This window comes from Channa argus, chromosome 4, assembly GCF_033026475.1.
Source record: "Channa argus isolate prfri chromosome 4, Channa argus male v1.0, whole genome shotgun sequence".
NCBI classification, from domain to species: domain Eukaryota; kingdom Metazoa; phylum Chordata; class Actinopteri; order Anabantiformes; family Channidae; genus Channa; species Channa argus.
This window is the reverse complement of record NC_090200.1, coordinates 21,755,726-21,774,163: the sequence shown is the minus strand read 5'-3', so window position 1 is coordinate 21,774,163 and position 18,438 is coordinate 21,755,726. Positions and strand designations below refer to the sequence as shown.

General features: G+C 38.7%; 1 protein-coding gene across 5 annotated transcripts in view; it reads left to right on the top strand.

Moving 5' to 3' along the window:
• Nucleotides 1-362: 362 nt before the first annotated feature.
• The window catches only part of tspan9a (tetraspanin 9a), a 184,704-nt gene continuing 166,628 nt past the window's right edge, over nucleotides 363-18,438 (top strand). For 3 of the 5 annotated variants that reach the window (XM_067503090.1, XM_067503088.1, XM_067503091.1), the window contains exons 1-3: nucleotides 364-520; nucleotides 691-739; nucleotides 18,380-18,418. The gene's annotated coding sequence lies outside the window, so the exon portion shown is untranslated. Of the gene's footprint in view, nucleotides 521-690; nucleotides 740-18,379; nucleotides 18,419-18,438 lie in introns of all 5 variants that reach the window. The other 2 variants (XM_067503093.1, XM_067503092.1) reach the window with 2 other exon arrangements.

The window sequence follows — 18,438 nt, the reverse complement described above, 5'->3', positions numbered from 1 at the left end:
TTGTATTTTTTTAATAAATAGTTAAAAGGGACTGAAGGAATGGAAACATATAAAATGCTTCATAAATCCATCTCTTATTCTTAACAATGTTTATTAGTTTGAAGATAAATTCTTCAACTAAACATATAATGTTAAAATGTTAATTTAAGAAAATTTATTGAAGCTTAGCCCACAATTCCCAACTGTATTTTAAAACATATTTATAAGGAAATGAACCATTGTTTACAATATTTACACTACCTTGGTCTCTGGGGTTAGATCTTGGCTTTTCTCCCCCAACAGCCAAATGATTACAGTTCAACCTCTAAAACTGATTTTAATAAATCCAACTGGCTCAGGGTTTTACGGGCTCCCTTGTCCCATATAAAGGTCCTGGGCTCGGACACGCCTGTAGGAGTCAGTAGGAGCCTCCCTCTCTTCCTGAAACTTCATTTCCTCCTTATCCAACCAGAGCTCTCAGTCTCCGATTCATCATCACACAGAGACAAATAGCGGGCACTGAAAGTTGGCAGGAAAAGAGGTGCGATTTTTGGAAAGTGGGGGTTGATGTTGATGCTGTTGTTGTTGTTGTTGAGCAGGAATAAGGCGGAATAAATCCCAACTGTGGTCCGACTCAAAAGTTTGGGGCTGAGGCTGTCGCACTAAAGTTTCGTGTCTGTGACTGTTTTCTCTTCCCCTGTGGTCTGACAGGTTGCAGCCCCCAAGCAGCGACGAACCTCCGTAGGGAGACTTTGACCAGGTACGACAGTGTTTTCTTTGGCTTTGTTTGCACACTGCGCTGTTTGTTTTTAGGCCAAAGTCAGCGGTGCGCTGCGTGATGACATCGTAGTTGAGCCATGTTGTCCCCCCCCCCTTTATTTTTGCGATGCATGCCAAGAAGCGCTGAGTGTGGGTTTCAGTGGGGAAAAAATAGAGTTTAGCATATGTGCTAAAAAGACCGTTTAAACTTTTGATCTTGTTTTCTTCTCGTCATTTACGTTTTGAATGACTGTGCGCTTTGTATTCTGACTCTACTCCTTTTTGGCACAACTTACAATCTAAGGTGATCATGTGAGCCTGAAGGAATGTCAGGAATCGAAAGCATACATTTGCAGACCTTTCAGTGGCAACAGCTGAAAGACATGCTGCTCTGATCTGTGTGTGTGACATGTCTCATTCAACAATAGGCTCATCACCAGAGTCCCTCACTGATTGTCCCTTCTTCTGACGCTCGGAGCCTAATGGCTGTAATGACTTCACCTGAGGTGGCTGGAGGTGTGAAATTAAACCTCCATCCATTTACCTACAGTCAGGGAACATCTATGTTTCTAGTTCTAATTTTCATATCCTCTCAGTTGGCCCCTGTGTTAAAGAGCTCCTGTAAAGACGAGCAGCGTTTGAAAGTGAGCACAGAACGACGTTTTGTGGTGAATCCCATTCAGAAATGAATTTTCCAGATGTGGGGAGAGCCCTGCAATTTCAACAGTTCACTTGTTTGCCTTTGTAAGGCTTGTGGCATTGAGTCATGTGGCATGTACTCTTGGCTTATTTGATAATTTGATATTTGATCATTTCTATTCTGGTGTGTGGAGAAGAGGAAGGTCTTGTACTGTTTGACCTTACATTCCTGCTTCTCTTGGCAGGAACCGGGCACCAGGTCAGTGACCTCCCCTCCTCCCCACCAGTAAGAAGAAATGTGTACATTAGCTTCTTAAATTTACGCTTGTGGTCATTTCTTTCCACCAGATTTACAGGATGAATCACATCGTTTAACTATAGAAAGCTGCTGTAATCTAGCTCATTACAGTGGATTAGATATTAAAATGTGGGATTCATTTCCTGGCATTCAGTTCTTGCTGTACCCACCAGCAAGCTACAGTCAATTGGGGGAATAAACAGTATATTCAACTGTGTCTCATTGTGCTTCAGCGAGGCCTCTGTATAAATACTGAAACCAACATACAGTCACTGAAATCAAAGGTTGCTATCAACGGATAACTTTCCCCACGACCATTTTGAATCAGAAACAATCATAACCTTTGTGAAGAGGTTTTTCCTTTGGGATGCACTGGCTGATTCTCTGTAGTGCTAAACAAAAGCAGCAATATGTGAGCCTTCAACTGTGTTTTCTTCTTCAGCTTTTTCTCTGTCCCACACAGTCACCACAGAGCTTGGCTGTCTGTTCTGTCCCTTCATGAAAGTTCCTATTCTCTGGGACGAGGGCACAGAACCGTTCGTGCTGGGCAGATTTAATTCCACCAGGCCTCACAATGGATGAGCTGTGCTGCTATATCAACATTTATTTATCTCTTGTCCCCTGCTCCTCTCAATTTTTTATTCTGCCATTTAATTATGTCCCTCCAGGCCAATCAGCAACAGAAAGAGCAGAGCGTTGTGTTGAGGTCTTTGTGTGAAGTACTGCTGTTCCTGTGCTGCTGACCAGTGAGTGCTTCACCCTCACCCTGGCTTTACATCTTGTGTCATGGAAGCCTATATGTACTGAAGTGCTTATTTGTAGGCTTGCAGCCAAGTCTTCCCATTTTTATATGTGCCCTTCTGAAGCTGTGCATTCATGAGATGCAGATCAGATACTGGATCTAATTCCCAGCTGTATGTGCATCGTGAGCAGCATATTCTGTGCCTATATTCTTGACCTCACTTGCAGATGGCTGTTTACAGTCAGTTCTGTTTTTAAGCCAGGATATTGCCTGCTAGGCTTAAGCTCATTTCTCTAAACCACACTGAACTGATGAATGAATCTGTGTGACCAGTGGGAGAGAACACATCACATTTGATATTAATTTAGAGTCTTTTAATAGCCAACTGTTTACAGCAGGAATCCCTTCAAGCTTTTGTTAACTTCTATCATTTGCAAAAACCTCTCCTCATGAAAGGGTTGATGTGATAAAGCAGAGTAGGCTGTCCTGCTTAGTTTGAAGCCATCAGTCTCAGTGTGTACTTGTACAACACCATAAGCTTACCGTATGTTCCGTTAGAGTACTTGCCATCCATACATGAATTCTTAGCAGTATTTGAAAACAAAGAATAATGCTTTAGACCGCTGCCATTTACTCTGCTTTCACACATCACGCTGCTTAGCTTCAGTGCCAAGCAGGATTTGTAATGTCAGCCTTGTTGACTTTAACTGGCAAGAGCTTCCTCTTGTGTCAGGCTGTGGAAATATAGCCTGGGTTGCTCGCTTTTGTCTGTGTAAGTAGGCTGACGTGTGGGAATGTTTATTTCCATCTGATCTCTGAGTCACAAGCTGTCAATGCTCAGAGAGATTTACATGCCGGTACGTTCTAAAATTATGTTCTTTCAGTCACCTGCAAACTCTGCTTAAAAATGAATAAATGTAACATTAATCCATGTCTGTTTTAGTTCAACAATAAAAACGTATATAGAGTCAAATAACATAATTTTATAACTATAGACAGTTATATTGTATTATAGACAAAATAATGTGTATTTTCATTTTTAATTATAAAGTACAAACTTCCCCTTGTGGTACATTATTTTACAGCCCAGGATTGTATTATCCTATCAGATGAAGTCTATTTGTGTTTACACCATAAAGGAATTGGCTTGGGGGCTCCCATTTTATTTCTTTTCTATTAACTTATGTGAATGTTGAGCAGTGGTGCGGCTCAGATTGCACCCTCAGCTCTTTTGAAGCTTTTTACTTTTCTGTCTTTTTGTAGTATTTTTTTAGATTATTTAAAAGAATTGCTGGATTCATTGTTCTCAGAAGCAAGAGAAGAGAGCCCACACACCTGGTTGTAGTTAATGACATTTTTGTTTTGTGGAGTCACGCAGATTCCTGTAATAGTGCTTGTTCATACCCAATAATTAATTTCAGCCATAGCCAGTGTTGTAATTTCTAGTGAAATTGTCGGCTGTACTTTTTTTCTACAGTTTTTGTAAGGCATGATTCACATTACTCTATTTATTATTTTTTGAAGTGATGGTGTTGAATTTGTTTGCTTTAAATGTGTGTTTCATTTCACTCACAGGATACTGAGTTTAGCTCTTGTAGACAGTTAAAAATACTCTTAATGTCCATGACTGTAGCTGGTCCAGGAATGGGAGGATCTTGTAATCCTGCTTTAGACCATTTTGACCATAATGTGTGAGAGATGGCTCCAGTGACTATAAACACGACTTTCATCACAGAATATTTGAGTGCATGTAATGTCTTAGCTTTCAGCAATTCAACATTTAACTACACTGCATAAAATGTGCAGCCTTTTTAGTGCAAATGATATCATGCTCTGGCAAAACGGACAAAGCAAAGTCTACTGTTAAGCCTGAGACAATCACTTATTCTGCAGCCTGTTAACTTATCGAGGCCTAAACTGTCTATTAGGAGTCATTTGATAATATAAACTAATACAAACCTACAAACTATGTCATTATTAGTTTTCTTTAGAAACTGACAACTTTTTGTTGGCAGTTTCTAAAGAGACAACAAGTTTTGCTAAATTATAGGATTTTCATTTTTTATTATTGACTCTAATTTAAAACAAAATTTAAACTCAGTTCAAACGGCACATGATTGTGTGATTCACAGTGCAGGAAGAAGCTTATTTGGATTTAATTATAAGCGTTGGCTCTGAAGTTGTAAAATGACTGTTTTAGAAGGATTTCACCATTATTTGGTGTAAAAGATGCTTCCAGCAATCATGCAAGTTCTAATCAACACATCTAATTCTCATCCAAGGCAAGGGAGCCCTGTATACCAGACTATTTTGTAATGGAAATTCAGGAGCAGTGGTTAGAGAAAGTTGGGGAAACAAGTTTTTAGTCGGAAGGTTGCTTGTTCAATATCTGGACCAGCAGGATAAAATCAGATGCTTGTGGCCCTTAGCCCCAACTCTAGTGGAGCTGGTCAGTGACCACAGGTCAGACTGTGCAGCTTTCAGGTGTGAATGTCTGTAAGCTTATGAATGACATCAAGGTGTTCCTGAAAAAGATGAAGATGAAGAAAAGAGGCATCTCTGTAAATTGATCATGAATAAATAAAGGTTAGTGAGTCAAGGTGATAGTACTTTGTATGTAATCTCAAAGTACGCTGATAAAAGCAGGCTACGCTGAAACGGTGTTTGTGTGTGATTGTGTTGCTGCAGCACACAGACCAAATTGAAGCCCCAAAAACTTGCAGCACCATTTTCTGCTGCTGTGGCCCTCACAAGAACTAAAGGTGACATGTTTTTATCTGGACTACATTGACAAACCTTCAAGAATGTGTTGATGTTGATGATTTGGAGTGTGGCCATTTTGGAGATAATTAACCTATCATTTTGCTGGGCAGTAGCCTAAACACAGACATTTGTTTACATAGGTGCTCTCATATTTGTATCTAATAAAGGACCAAGAATTGTACATTTTAAGCAAAGGGAAAAAAACAACTAAACAACTTTAGACTTTGGCACTTAAATTAAAGTCTGCAGATAAAAGACCCACCTGTACTGCCACCCACATTCAACCAGTCTCATTGATCAAACCAGTAATCCCTGACACCAAAATTGCTGCCACTCCTCTCTAGTCAAATTTATGGTTAGCCACCAACATCCTAAATGTGTGAAGGCGGAAAAATAACATGCTGGTTCGATAAAAATACCACTTTGGTGGTAGGCCATGCCACGTACCACACGCAACATGTGCCATTTCAGAAAACTGATTCCTTGGAACTCTTATTGCTACCAACAACACTACACTTATTTTGGCTAGCAAATTGTCCCATTAACAAGACATTTTATGTGTAATATCTATATATACTGTATAGTATCAATATACAATGTACCACGAAAGCATAACTTTCCCTGGGCATTTGAAGAGTTGTTATAATGGCCTTTCCTAAGATTTTTTTTATGAAATATTAAGTGCATTGATTGTATCTGTGACCTTTTTATTCATCCAGATTTTTTTGATTTCTTTAAATCCATCTTTACATGCAGCCTAGATTCCCTCTATCCTCCAGCACATTGTACCACCCACCCTAAGATCTAATACCTGCACTAACTAATTCAGATTGAGTCTGTAACACTAAGAGATCAAGTAAGTTATTTTAAATCATGGACAGATTTACAAATAGGTCTCTAACAGGTATATACAAAATATTTCCCTAAAACCAACATGAAATAAAAAGATTAGAGTCAAGTTAAGTCAAACATTGATTAAAGAAATTAATGCAAAGCAATAAATACTGAGATCAAATGAACAAATACATGGCTCAAATTGTGTGCAGAATAAAAAAACAAATAGGCATATGGTACATATGCATGATTGTCAGCTATAATGATGGTCATAAAAATATAAACGGTGGCTTACCCACTTGTACACAGTAGCTTATTTTATTATCACTATTTTTGCAGCTGTATAATAAGACTTACGATGTGCTTCTGAATAGTGTTTAGGTCTAAATACTAGTCCTCTATGCTTACTTGCAGGAAAGTCTCTGAAAATTTCCTCAAAGTTCTGTCTTTGGATGAGTTTGGATTGGTCCCTGTTAGTGGAGAGAAGGCCTTTCAGCCTTTTTCCTGGATTAACATGTAGCACATGAGTTTTTAAACATGCACTAATGTAAGGTAGATACACAGGAGTTGCACAGTAATACAACCTGTTGTCTCTCCCTCAGTTTCTCATAGCACAGCAAGTCTGATTATTTTCTTGCTAGTGTTTTTTATTAAAAGGAAAGTATAAAAGGAAAAAAAATCAGTGGCACATTTTCTATTAATTAACCTTTGTTGGCACAACTTGGATGCAGCCCCTCCTGTCCTGATCTTGTTTGGTCCCCTAAATGCCTGTTGGTATAATAAAAAAAGGTCCTGAAAGAGTAATTAATTACTAGCTTTGAACCTGCAGTGAATTATTGTAGTCAAGAGAGTCTCACCGACAAAGCAGAGCCAGCTCTCCTCCTGCCTCTTGCCACTTCTCTAATCAAATGCACCTTTTGTGAGTCATTAAAGAGCCTGGGGCTTCTTAGATTGAGACTTTAGCATAGCACTCGAAAACTTTGAAGATGATCTCCTCTGCTCGTGTCCTCATTGACCTCTTCATTTGTCGCATGCTATTGTAAAACTTGGCTGGATCCTTTCATCAGTACATCAGGAACTCATCATGGGGTCAAAAGTAACATCCACTTGTTATTAATCATGTCAGGAATTCATTTTTTTCAATCATATAGCAAACCATTGAGGAGAAGAGTGCAGGATCTTCTTCTGCAAGTGACTCTAAAATGAGTCACACATATGTCATACTTTAAGTTACTCAAATCAAAGTATACCACTATAAGGGAAAATACTGTGGAGTTTTCCAACAATTTAATTACAAAATTTAAATTATTTGGATTATTAAAATGCAGATGCCAACATTTCCAATTATGCAAGTTAAGCACCCACAGACTTGGATGGCCTAAGAAATTATTAATTTGATTAAAAATCCACCGAATATTAAAATACGTTGGCGTCAGGTTCTTCAATAAATACCTACCTAAATTTAGGTTATTTTGTTATGAACATTTGTCATCACTTCTCTAATATATTAACCTGCCAACACACTGAATCCTAAGGAATTTATTTATCTGTACTGCCAAAATATGTTTTAAGACTGGCACTCATGATGTGGTTTTTCAGGGTATCTAAAGCCTCGAAGGCTGCATGCTACTGAATGCTTTAAACCATGAGTAGAGCATAGCTTTTGATCTCCTGGACCGTTTGCTTTTTATTTTCAGTGTGATCTGCTTTCATGTGATGTTAGCAGAAGTTTAACATGAGTTGTAATCTTACTGCTATTTGATTGCCAGTAAAAAGTTGATGGACAATCACGCACTTGTCAAAAATCTTTAGAACTAATCCAAAACAGTTTTTTTTATTATTATGTTTTTATTCTTATTATTAATATTTGTAGTCATACAAATGGTAAAGTGAGTCTTGAGTTGGTATACCAGTTTGGTCTAAAATATCTTTAGTGCTATGTAGATTTAGCTAACCTAAGTTTGGACTGATTATTTACGGTAGAAATTGGGGATGGTTGCATCAGGAAGGGCATCGGCGTAAAAACTTTACTTTCACTTTTCTTGCCTTCTGATTGCCAAATCAACATGCGGACAATGATCCGCTGTGGTGACCCTGAAGTCACGGGATAAGCTGAAAGGACAAAAAAATAATAATAATAAAAATAAAAAAAACCTAGGAACTACTATCAAATAATTTAATAATTAAGTTGACACAAAGTGAGGTCTTTGTTTGCCTTACCACAAACAGCAAGCACGGTAACAGTCTCCAACCAACTGTCTTGCTTAGCCTGTAATATTTATTTATTATTTAGGTTTATTTTAGTTAAATTACTAAAGACTACTCAAAGTTCAAGAACATAAACTGGTAACAAGACATTTTCTTAAGTTCAATAAATGTATGATGGTTCCAAAGTCAATGAATGAATTTGTTCATCGTGATTATAATATTATCCTCCCCAAAATAGAACCATTGGAACCAAGAAGCATTATAAATATTCAATTCAATTCAACTTTATTTATATAGCGCCAATTCACAACAAAGTAATCTCAAGGCACTTTATAGAATAAAGGTAAGACTATAAAGATGTACAGAGAGAACCCAACAATTCCCCCTTGAGGCAACAGTGGAGAGGAAAAACTACCTCTAACGGAAGAAACCTCCAGCAGAACCAGGCTCAGGGTGGGCGGCCATCTGCCTTGACTTAACATTGTACCTGTTGAGTATATTAGTATTTTTTAGCTGATGTTAGGATTTAAATATAGCCTCACAGAATCACTATGGATGTACATCGTTGTTGAGTGCTTTTTTTCGCTGGAATTGCTCACTAAAAATGAACATTCTCGTATGACCCCTGAAAATGTATGTAGATGTTTTGTAACAGAATTGTTTAAAGCTTTTGCATTTTCCAGTTTTTTTGTATTCGCTTACTGTATGCTTTCGTTTAAAAAGACATAAAAGACTACAATAGTCTAAGTGAATCAAAAAAATCAAAAGGCAAGAAAAGTGAAAGTAAACAAATCTGAAAAACGTATTAGACATATTTGTTTACCCAGCAGACGTTCTTTTGGCAAAAATATTCTTGAGCTCGTACTGTGTGTAGCTTCTGACCTCTGAGACAGGAGACGTGGTTGGACAGCTGACACGCTCCACTGTGTAGGCGCAGTTGAGTCAACCTTTTAATGTCAAAGAATAGGTCTTGGTATGAAGGTTTGATGGGGGGATGTTTTTGTCCTGTCATTAAATGACGTGTTTTGACATTCTCTGAAAACCATCAGGGAATTAATACATTTCCAGAAGATTAACTCTAGTTTATATTTATCCATGTCCTGTTATTTTAGAAAAATTACAATGGTTTCCCAATTTCCTGCTGTGTTATTTTATTTACACAAATGCTTCTCAAAGCATTCCATATTTGTATTTATACGTACTTTGCACTATTATCCTATTGGGTGAATAACAGCAAACAGTGCAGGGAATTTTGAGGTCTTGCTCCAAATGGTAAGAAGAGATGTAGAGTAAGAGCAAGCTAGTGTTACAGCTGAATCAGTGTATCTCTTTTAAGAAATTTGATACTAAGCTAAAAATTTCCATTTTGTCTTCAAAAGAAGATATGAATTCCCTGCAACTGTTGTGTTGCCTTATATCAGTCAGGTCAAACTCCAACTTTGAGAAAACGTCTGTCAAACAAACAAAAAAAAAAATTTAGTTGTTGTTTAAAAAACCTAACCCCAAGACTATTGTGTATGTGTGTGTGTGTGTGTGTGTGTGTGTGTGTGTGTGTGTGTGTTGCAGTCTTTTAAATGTTTGATTTAGGAGTAGTTGAGAAGTCGATAGCCTATCTTGTTTTTATTGAGTGCTAAATTTAGGCAGACAATACCTTTCATTTGAGGGCAATGAACCACAGAATTGCGTTGAATAACTGGCACTTTGTCCGCATTGTTTTCACAAAATGAGATTTTTCAGCAAAGCATCCATTTCCTAGTCAGTCCCTCCCAGAATTTATTTGTATTTTTTTTTTGGCATTTTTGAGATTGTTGCGGCCTAAAATGCCTAATTAAATAACAGCTTTTCTAAAAAATTGTGATGGATGTTGCAATGGTCGCATAGAATTCAGGGGGTTGGGTTGAATTAATTGTTGAAATTGCAACATTGAAAATTCCTGGCAGGACTGAATTATCCCTTCAGCGGCCAGACCAGATCTTTGAATGTGGCATGGTTATTTGTGCCAGACAGGCTGGTCAAAATATTTCAGAAACTGCTTATCTACTGGAGTTTCAACATTTAGATCGTAGGGTCAGAATTTTAGCATGAAAGCATTGATCCATCCTGCCTTGTATCAAGAGTTCAGGCTGCTCTTGGTGGGGTAATTGTATGGGGAGTATTTTCTTGGCACCATAGTACCTATAGATCATTGTTTAAATACCACAGCCTCCCTGAGAATTGTTGCTGACCATGTCCATCCCTTTATGACCACAGTTTAACCATCTTCTTATGACTTCCAGCGAGGTAACGTGCCATGTCTCAAGGTAACTTCATCATATTTTTGGTGTGCTTGAAGAATACAATGAGTTCGGTGTCCACTGTCACCAGATCTCAATCCAATAAAGCACATTTGGGATGTGGTGGAACAGGAGATTCACATCATAGATGTGTAGCTGACACATTGCAGTGTTTGGTGCCATCATGTCAGTATGGACTAAAATCTAAGCAACAATTGCCAAGATAAGCTTATTAATCCAACCATTTTGCCAGAAGTTTTGTTCCTTCCAACTCTCTTCATTTCTATCTCGCCCTCTCTCTGTACCTCCCACTCCCCTCTTTTCCACACATGATAGTTGGTGTATTAAAAAAAAAAACTGCAAATACCAGCCAATAACAAACATGATGTCCAATTTTAGCTGACTAGTGTAGCCCATCTGTCATGCCAGCAGAAATGTTCTCTAGAACACAGGCAGTAAACTTTGACAATAAACTACATTAAATTAACTCAGTGTTTTGGTCTCTGTTTGAATCGATGCTCTAACACACTTTAGCCACAGGTGTATGTCAGCTGATGAATGGCTCAGCTGACCCAAGCAGCATTCAGAGGTTGTGTTTGCAGATGTGTTTTTAAGCATCAGCTTAGTAAACGCAGCCCAGTGGGACTTTTTTTCAATGCCAAAGGACACTTGTGGTGTTGTCTCGTGTAGCTGCTTCAGCATAACACCTGCTCCGCTTTGCATCCTCTTGTTTCAAAATGTGAACCGATGTGACTGTTTCATTTTCTCTTTTACTATAGTTAGCAGCACTGCAGTTAATATGTTTTTGTCTTAAACTTTCTTCATCCACTCTCTCACTTTGTTTGTTAAATTACAATATCAATTTAAAAACTACTAATTGTTCAGCCCCATCTGGTACAACATGTACCAGGTACATGTTGTACCAGGTGGGTACAGCATGTACCTAATCAAATGGCCGGTTTCAAAGTTTGTTGGTTCCACATTTAGAAATTTGATCGTAGAACTGATTTTCTGGGGGGGGATTTTAGGCCCACTTTGTGATTTTTTTTTTTTTTAAAAAGGCTGTATTAACCCAGGCCTGCTTGACCACTAGTGTTAATGGCAGATGTGATTCCCAAGAGTTTGTTGTTCTTTCAGTCCTGGAACATAAACTGCTGGGCAATTGTTTAAGTGTGGTCTCCTTGACCCATGGGCCTCTTCCCCTCCCTCTTGCTTAGCCTTCTCTCCAAACACCACTGAACAGGGAACCTCTCTGCTCCTGCTCTGAGCTTGTGTGACACATGCATTCACATATTTTGAGGGGTTGTTGTTTAACATGCAAATCAGATGGACCCTGGGCACACATGCTGAATAGACTGGCTTATACCGAGTTCACTAGGTTTTCACATTCACATTTGTGTCTGCAAATTGGGCACCAGAGGTGTGTGTGTGTGTGTGTGTGTGTGTGTGTCTGTGTGTGTGTGTGTGAGAATGTCATTTCTGTGGGTGTGAAGACACTTGAAATAGTTGAATGAATAATACAAAGCTTAAAAGGGATCACACCTAAGATGTCCAAATGCTCCTCACAGTCCTACAGTGTGGAACCAAAAAAATGTAAACACATTTCCATAAATATAAGTATTATTATTAATTTAGATAATGTAGTCGGGAGTGATGCCCTGTGTTTCTGACTGACACTAACTACACTACACTAACTTGAGTTCACTGACTGAAGCTCTCAGCTGTGGGAATGCTGCTGGTCCAAACCCTGACTGGTACTGTGAAATTAGATTTGCATGCTACTTTCTGTCTTTTCTTTGTGTCTCAATACAGATACTATTATACAGTATGTTGTAACTTTTACATCTTTCGTGTGTTGTGCTATTTAATACATTTTTCCCTAAACATCCTGAGCTTGTGTTCACACCTACCTTGTTCAGTCCATTTCAATGTTCAGTCAATTCAGTCTATTTTTCGTCCCTTGGTACAGATCATTTGGGCAAGTCTGAACACTGCAAGAGACCCTTTTAAGGAATGTGTTTTCATCTCTGTCCTAATCAAGCTTTTTGTTGAGAATGTCTCATTTACGAAACGTGAAGTTGTCTTCAAAGTGCATTCAGCGTCCTGCTGAAAGGTTCGTTGGTGGTGTTTTAAGTTGCACAGCAATTTTTCACTCATACCGGAAAGAATATTTCCAGGTACAGAACAGGATGTTTTCTCTTATTACTTTACAGATCTTTTAACCAATAAGTGGACAAGACTGTTCTCTTTCAGATTGTAGCAATGCGTTTTGGTTTGCATGGATTTTTGTTTTTGTTTGAAAGGATATCGAGCCAAGGACAAAAGTGACCAAGTTTACAAACTGATCCATGCATTTGGACCAGAGCAAACAAGATAGTGTTCCCATAAATGACCCATAAGCCTAATGTTGGTTGGCTGCTTGGATATCAGGTATTTGATTTCCTTTATGGTCATGAAGTCTGAGAGGAGATAACAATTATGAAAGTGAAAAAATAAAAATTATATAATTGTGTACCATAGAGTTTACTTAGTATGATATAAATACATCAAACATTCATTTCCTGCATAACATTTTCACTTTCAGGTTTCAAAGTCAGATTCAGCTTTGTCAAAGCACATAATTCTCACGACAAAATCATGTTTACAAGACATATGGACTAACCTCTAATTCACAATCAAGCTGTGATAATTCATATAAACAATCAAAGAATGTAAAGGATTGTAACTGGTGGCATGTAAGACATAGTACTGTGCTGAATCACATTCAGCTTTTTACACAATAGCTTCTCTGTTAAACTTGGTTTCCACTGCTGTTACACACTGTTTCTTCTGATGATTGTGTTTGTGGTAGCATCGAGCTGCTGTTGGCATCACAGTCCTGACTGAAGGCTGTGGTCAGGGCACACAAGCTTGTTAGTGAGACCTTTTCAACAACTGCCCTCCCCCTCCTTGGTAATCGGTGTGCCATAAAAATTTCACATTGATTAAACACTGAAACTTTTCCTCTCTTGATTCAGGGTAATCAATAGCAGTACATATATTGTGTGCATACTTGTTCCCATACTTGTAGGTTGGCAAACTTTTTTTAAATGCATGAAATGATATTTGGCTGCTTCATATGCTTAATATATCTTTTTTGTGCATGATCTGTGTGCATCCATCATACATCAACTCAAGATGTTGTGAAAACTGAAGCAGCATTCGTTATAGCCAGTGTAATACACTCATCAATCACAGTGTCAGGTAGTTCTACCACTGGTGTCATTAACTTAATGTTTGTTAAATATGATGGGAAAGGAAACAGAATAAACACATCCTGTATCAAGATGTAGAAAGTGCTAAATTTTATTTTGGTCATATACCCACTTACTGTATTTGTGAAGTATTTTTTGCCTGACATGGGCTTGTACTACATTTTTATCAGTCAGGCCCTAGCCAGGCCAATTTCTGCAACAAACAACTGCAGCTGCTATTAATTAACTATTTTCCAAGCTTGGATTTGTGTGCTTTTTAATTATAATATTCTTTCACCCATACATGTTGGTCTCATTAGGGCTCATTTCTGCTACAAATGTGGAAAAAAGACTGAAGTTAATTTTAGTTGAACGTATTCAAAAAGCTTCTCAGCCTGTTTGTATTACAGACTGGGATTTCTGTTGTAAGCAATCAACAGACCAACAGTGTTTAACAACATAATTCAGTGTTGAACTGAATGTTAATGGAACCTCTTGTGCATATTAACTGTATGAAACAAATGTATTCCAACAATATATTTTTTTTTACTTATTGTATTTATAGAAAAGATTAACTTACTGAGACTTCTTGTCATTCAATCCCCAATCTTTACAAACTCTCAACCTACGTGTAGAGGCAGGCTTACTCGTGTCCGGTGGTCCAACAATTATCCACTCCAGAGGTTGTTGTATGATGAACACAGAACATTTATTGAACTCCAGATTGATTTAAAATAAATTACTATGATGTCTCAACTAGCCATTATGTGTGTTAAATTTTGTGAAAGGTCAGTAACGTGTGTGTGCGCGCGCTATGATAACTTGTTGAACAAAAACCAAATCCTGAGGGTCTTGATAGAAACACATTGATCCAAAGCAACCCAGTGAGATGCTGATACCAGAATACTCTTGCTTGCTTTGGGAGCTGATGGGAGTAATTTTAATTTTTTTTTCAGTGAGGAGTTCAGATGTACCAGCCAGGTCACGTTAATGTCAGCCTGCGTTGAGGCCGACAGGTCTGTTGTTTTTTGCAGAGGTCACAAATGGGTTTGGGCACCAATGAAGTATTTCCTTTTCAGCTGACTGCCCTGTTGTGACCCTATTTTGTATCCTTTTTCCAATTTTCCTCTGTCACATACACACTGCTGAAGCAGACAAGCTCATTGTGTAAGTGAAGCTTAAGGAGCTCGAGTAGCTTGTGATCCAAAAAGCTGCATGTGTTGTTAGATGCAAGTGCACTTGTGCAGGCTAGTCCTCTGAATTCTCTGGTTGCACTTTCGACGTTGCGATCAATTATTTATGGAATGAAACTTTTCAGTAATTGATGTAAGTTGTATGCTGCTCATGTGGGTACTTGAAGCGGCCAAATCCTCTCAGTGATTGATGACCACCACATTTGCTTTAGTGCTCATCCCAAAGCTGTGTGTGTCCAAGCCCTTCTCTCGCCGTTCGCTGTCTGTCATTAAAATGGAATGCCTGGCTACTTGAAAAAAGCCCTAACTTCTATTTGAGTGTAAATCAATGTCAGTGCTTTCTTTATATCTCTCCATTATGCTACAAACAGACACTGTGTGATTGATATTGTTTAGAAGAAATATTAAGCTGCGCAATCATACTATGACTATTTCAAATATTACATTTGCAGCTGTTATGCATGACATAACATACCCCATACAGTAGCTCATCATGTGCTTATATTTGATGATCTGATCAGGATGCCCAGGAGGGAGAATATAAATGGAGTTTTATCTCCCCTGATTTGGTTTTCCTGTTTGGACTGAGGCTAGAGGACTGTCTGACTCAGACTGGCTGCAGTGCAGTACTTTCTCACTGTAAAATATCATTTTTAATAACCTCTGACATTCAGGCAGGCGGAGATGCAGATAGTTTGGCAGATGGTAGAATATAAACACAGTGGCTGCAGAACAGTAGCAATGCAGGGCAAGGAAAGTCATGCAATGTTTTCTGTGCTGAATCCATTGTGACCACAGGGGCACATTACCCTATTAAAGACCTCCACCAGATTTACTCTTATAATACATAGCTTAAGAGAAGGGGGGTGGGGGGGTGACAGAGTGATTTGAGTCCCCATGTTCAAAGATACTGGATTTACTATCTACTAACTAAACATCACACCGGGGATGTTGGAATAAAAAACTGTCAATAGATTATGAAAATAGCGGCTATTTATTTTTGTGTCAACTCACTACATGACTAATTATGACAGCTCTAGTGTGTATGCTACACAAATGAGCAAACATACTCCATACTGTGATCTACAGTACAAAGTCATTAAGATGTACTGTAGATGTAGATAAACCCGTATAAAATTGAACAAATTCCACTTTTGTTTTCAAGCTTTAGTTCCTTTCATCTGTACATTTCTGTGTTTGGGTAGAACAAAAACAAAAACACACTGAAGATATAACCAGAGCTAATTTCCTCCAGTTTTTTATGTTATGTAACGGTTGTGAAATCAAGTTGGCAGATTCCAGTGTCACAGGGAAATTGACAAATAAATGATTGATGGGCACTTTCTAAAAAAGAGGCGGGCCCGTGGGATCTGGAAACGGGAGAGTGGGGAGGCGAGAAGGGAGAGGCAGTTCTAAGAATATACTCAAAGAACTTCTCACGCTCTTGCCTCTGTCACAAGCAGCTGAAACCTCAGGGGGATATCCAACAGACCTGCCTAATGTACCCACTTATTCTGTGAGCTAGGGGATCCATCTCAGAGAGTACTGTAGTATTATGAAATCAATGCTAACTTCAGCATCTTATGTCAAACTGTTGTGTAAAATTTTAACATAACATTTTTTTTTCTTTTTTTTTAAATGGGTAAAGGTGCAACTGAAAGGCGGGCATTGATTTCCAGGTGGCTGAGGCAGACTCTGATGTGTGATTTGTGGAAGGTGTAATTATAGCAGGCTTTGACATGACTCAGAGTGAGCACTGAGTTGAGATGTACTGTAGTACAGCAGATGAACTGTCAGGGTCATTCTTAACACATCACAGATTTCAATGCCAAATGAAGATTTACAGTACATGGCCTTAGGGCAGGGTTTTCTCCTTTTTGTCTTGTCATTATATGAAGAGGCTGTTTCAGATGGTTGAATTCAGACATGTTTTCCTTTGATATTTCAGTCATCAATGTCAGATGGTGAATAAATGCACTAACAGGAGGGACTTTTAAAAGAGGATATCACAGTGGTGCTGTGTATCGTAGAGTTCTGTTTTGTTGGCTGGAGCAGTAATTCAAATCTTAGACCAGCTTTATCCCACAGCCCCCAGTGAATCAGCTCACAGATTCTAGGTTAAACATTGTTCTCTAGTACTGCTCCAAAAAGAAAAGCAGTGCAGTGTTGTGCTCTCTTTGTTCTTTAAGAAAAAGAAAACATTTCCATCCACACATGGACGATTGAAAATGGAAAAAGAAAATGTCAGGCCCTGACCTTATTACTTGCTTTCCAGTCTTGAAGCCGCAAATGAAAACAAAAAACTGAAAATAAAAGTAATGACTTGCTGACATTACATTTGGCTAAAGCAAACATTAAGTAGGAAAACGTCACATTAACAGCAAATATTTCCTCGTTTCCTTTTTTCCTGCCTTTTCCTCAATATCAAGCTTGCGCTCTCTTCGTCTTCCTCTGCTTTTTATTTTTTTGTCTCCCACTAATTCTTTTCAGTTGTCTCACTTGCAGCAGAACCAGACAGCTGAGGGTTAAGTGTAGCACCCAGCCCATCTTTGTGGTGGCATGGCTTCCTGACCAGAAATTCAATGAGTAATGGCAGACTGCACGTTGTGGACATGCTCAGTGGCTTCAGATGTGACTGGCTCAGGTTTGGGACTAGCTGACATGGTGTTGAGGAGTGTTTCACATGAAAACGGACTATGTGGCTGTCTGGTGCAGAGCCTGTTACAGCAGATAGTGGCCTGTGGTCTGTGGTTGATTGCGGTCTCATCTGCACTGTCAACCTGCAGTTCCTATATAGATACTAACTCATGTCGACTCATAGTATCCAGTTCCTGCTGTGATAACCACAGATCATCTAGTGTAGGCAAACTCATTGTGATTTACACATCTTAGCATGCCTGAAATATTTGTGACTATCTTTGTCACGCACATCTTGTGACAGTTGCATCATGACTGGTCACAAATACCATCACTAGGATGCTTGGGAAGTGTGGTGGCATGGACTTTAATTTTCCTGTCTGTACAGTGCATTCCGTCATTTCCAATGGCAAACATTCGGCCCCAGATGCTAAATTTGTGGCCAGTAGTAATTGTTGTCACTCACGAAGAAGGGGCCTGTGTATGCTAACACATCTGCATCTTTGCTGTGGCATTGTGAGACAGAAAGTGTACACATGCTCAAACAAATGTCCACATCACCCACTGACAGCTGTGTTAGTGTCAGGGCTGCTTGTTGTGTTGAGTAGCAATCACCAGTCTGTCATATTGCTCTTCACTAACACACGTAACCATATTACACTGTCACGTACTATGTCATTACATGGAACATCTACATTTTATCAGCCCAATTTTAGGCCTGTCATTATTGTTTGTTTTTTCTTAATTTATTTTTTCATTTAGCAGGTGATTTAATCTAAAGAGTTGTTCTCATTCCCTGTTTTTCTTCCTCTGTCTGACAGGCTTTCACAGGCAGGCTGTTTCCGACCACATCTGAGCCGGTGAGAAAATAAGCCATGTT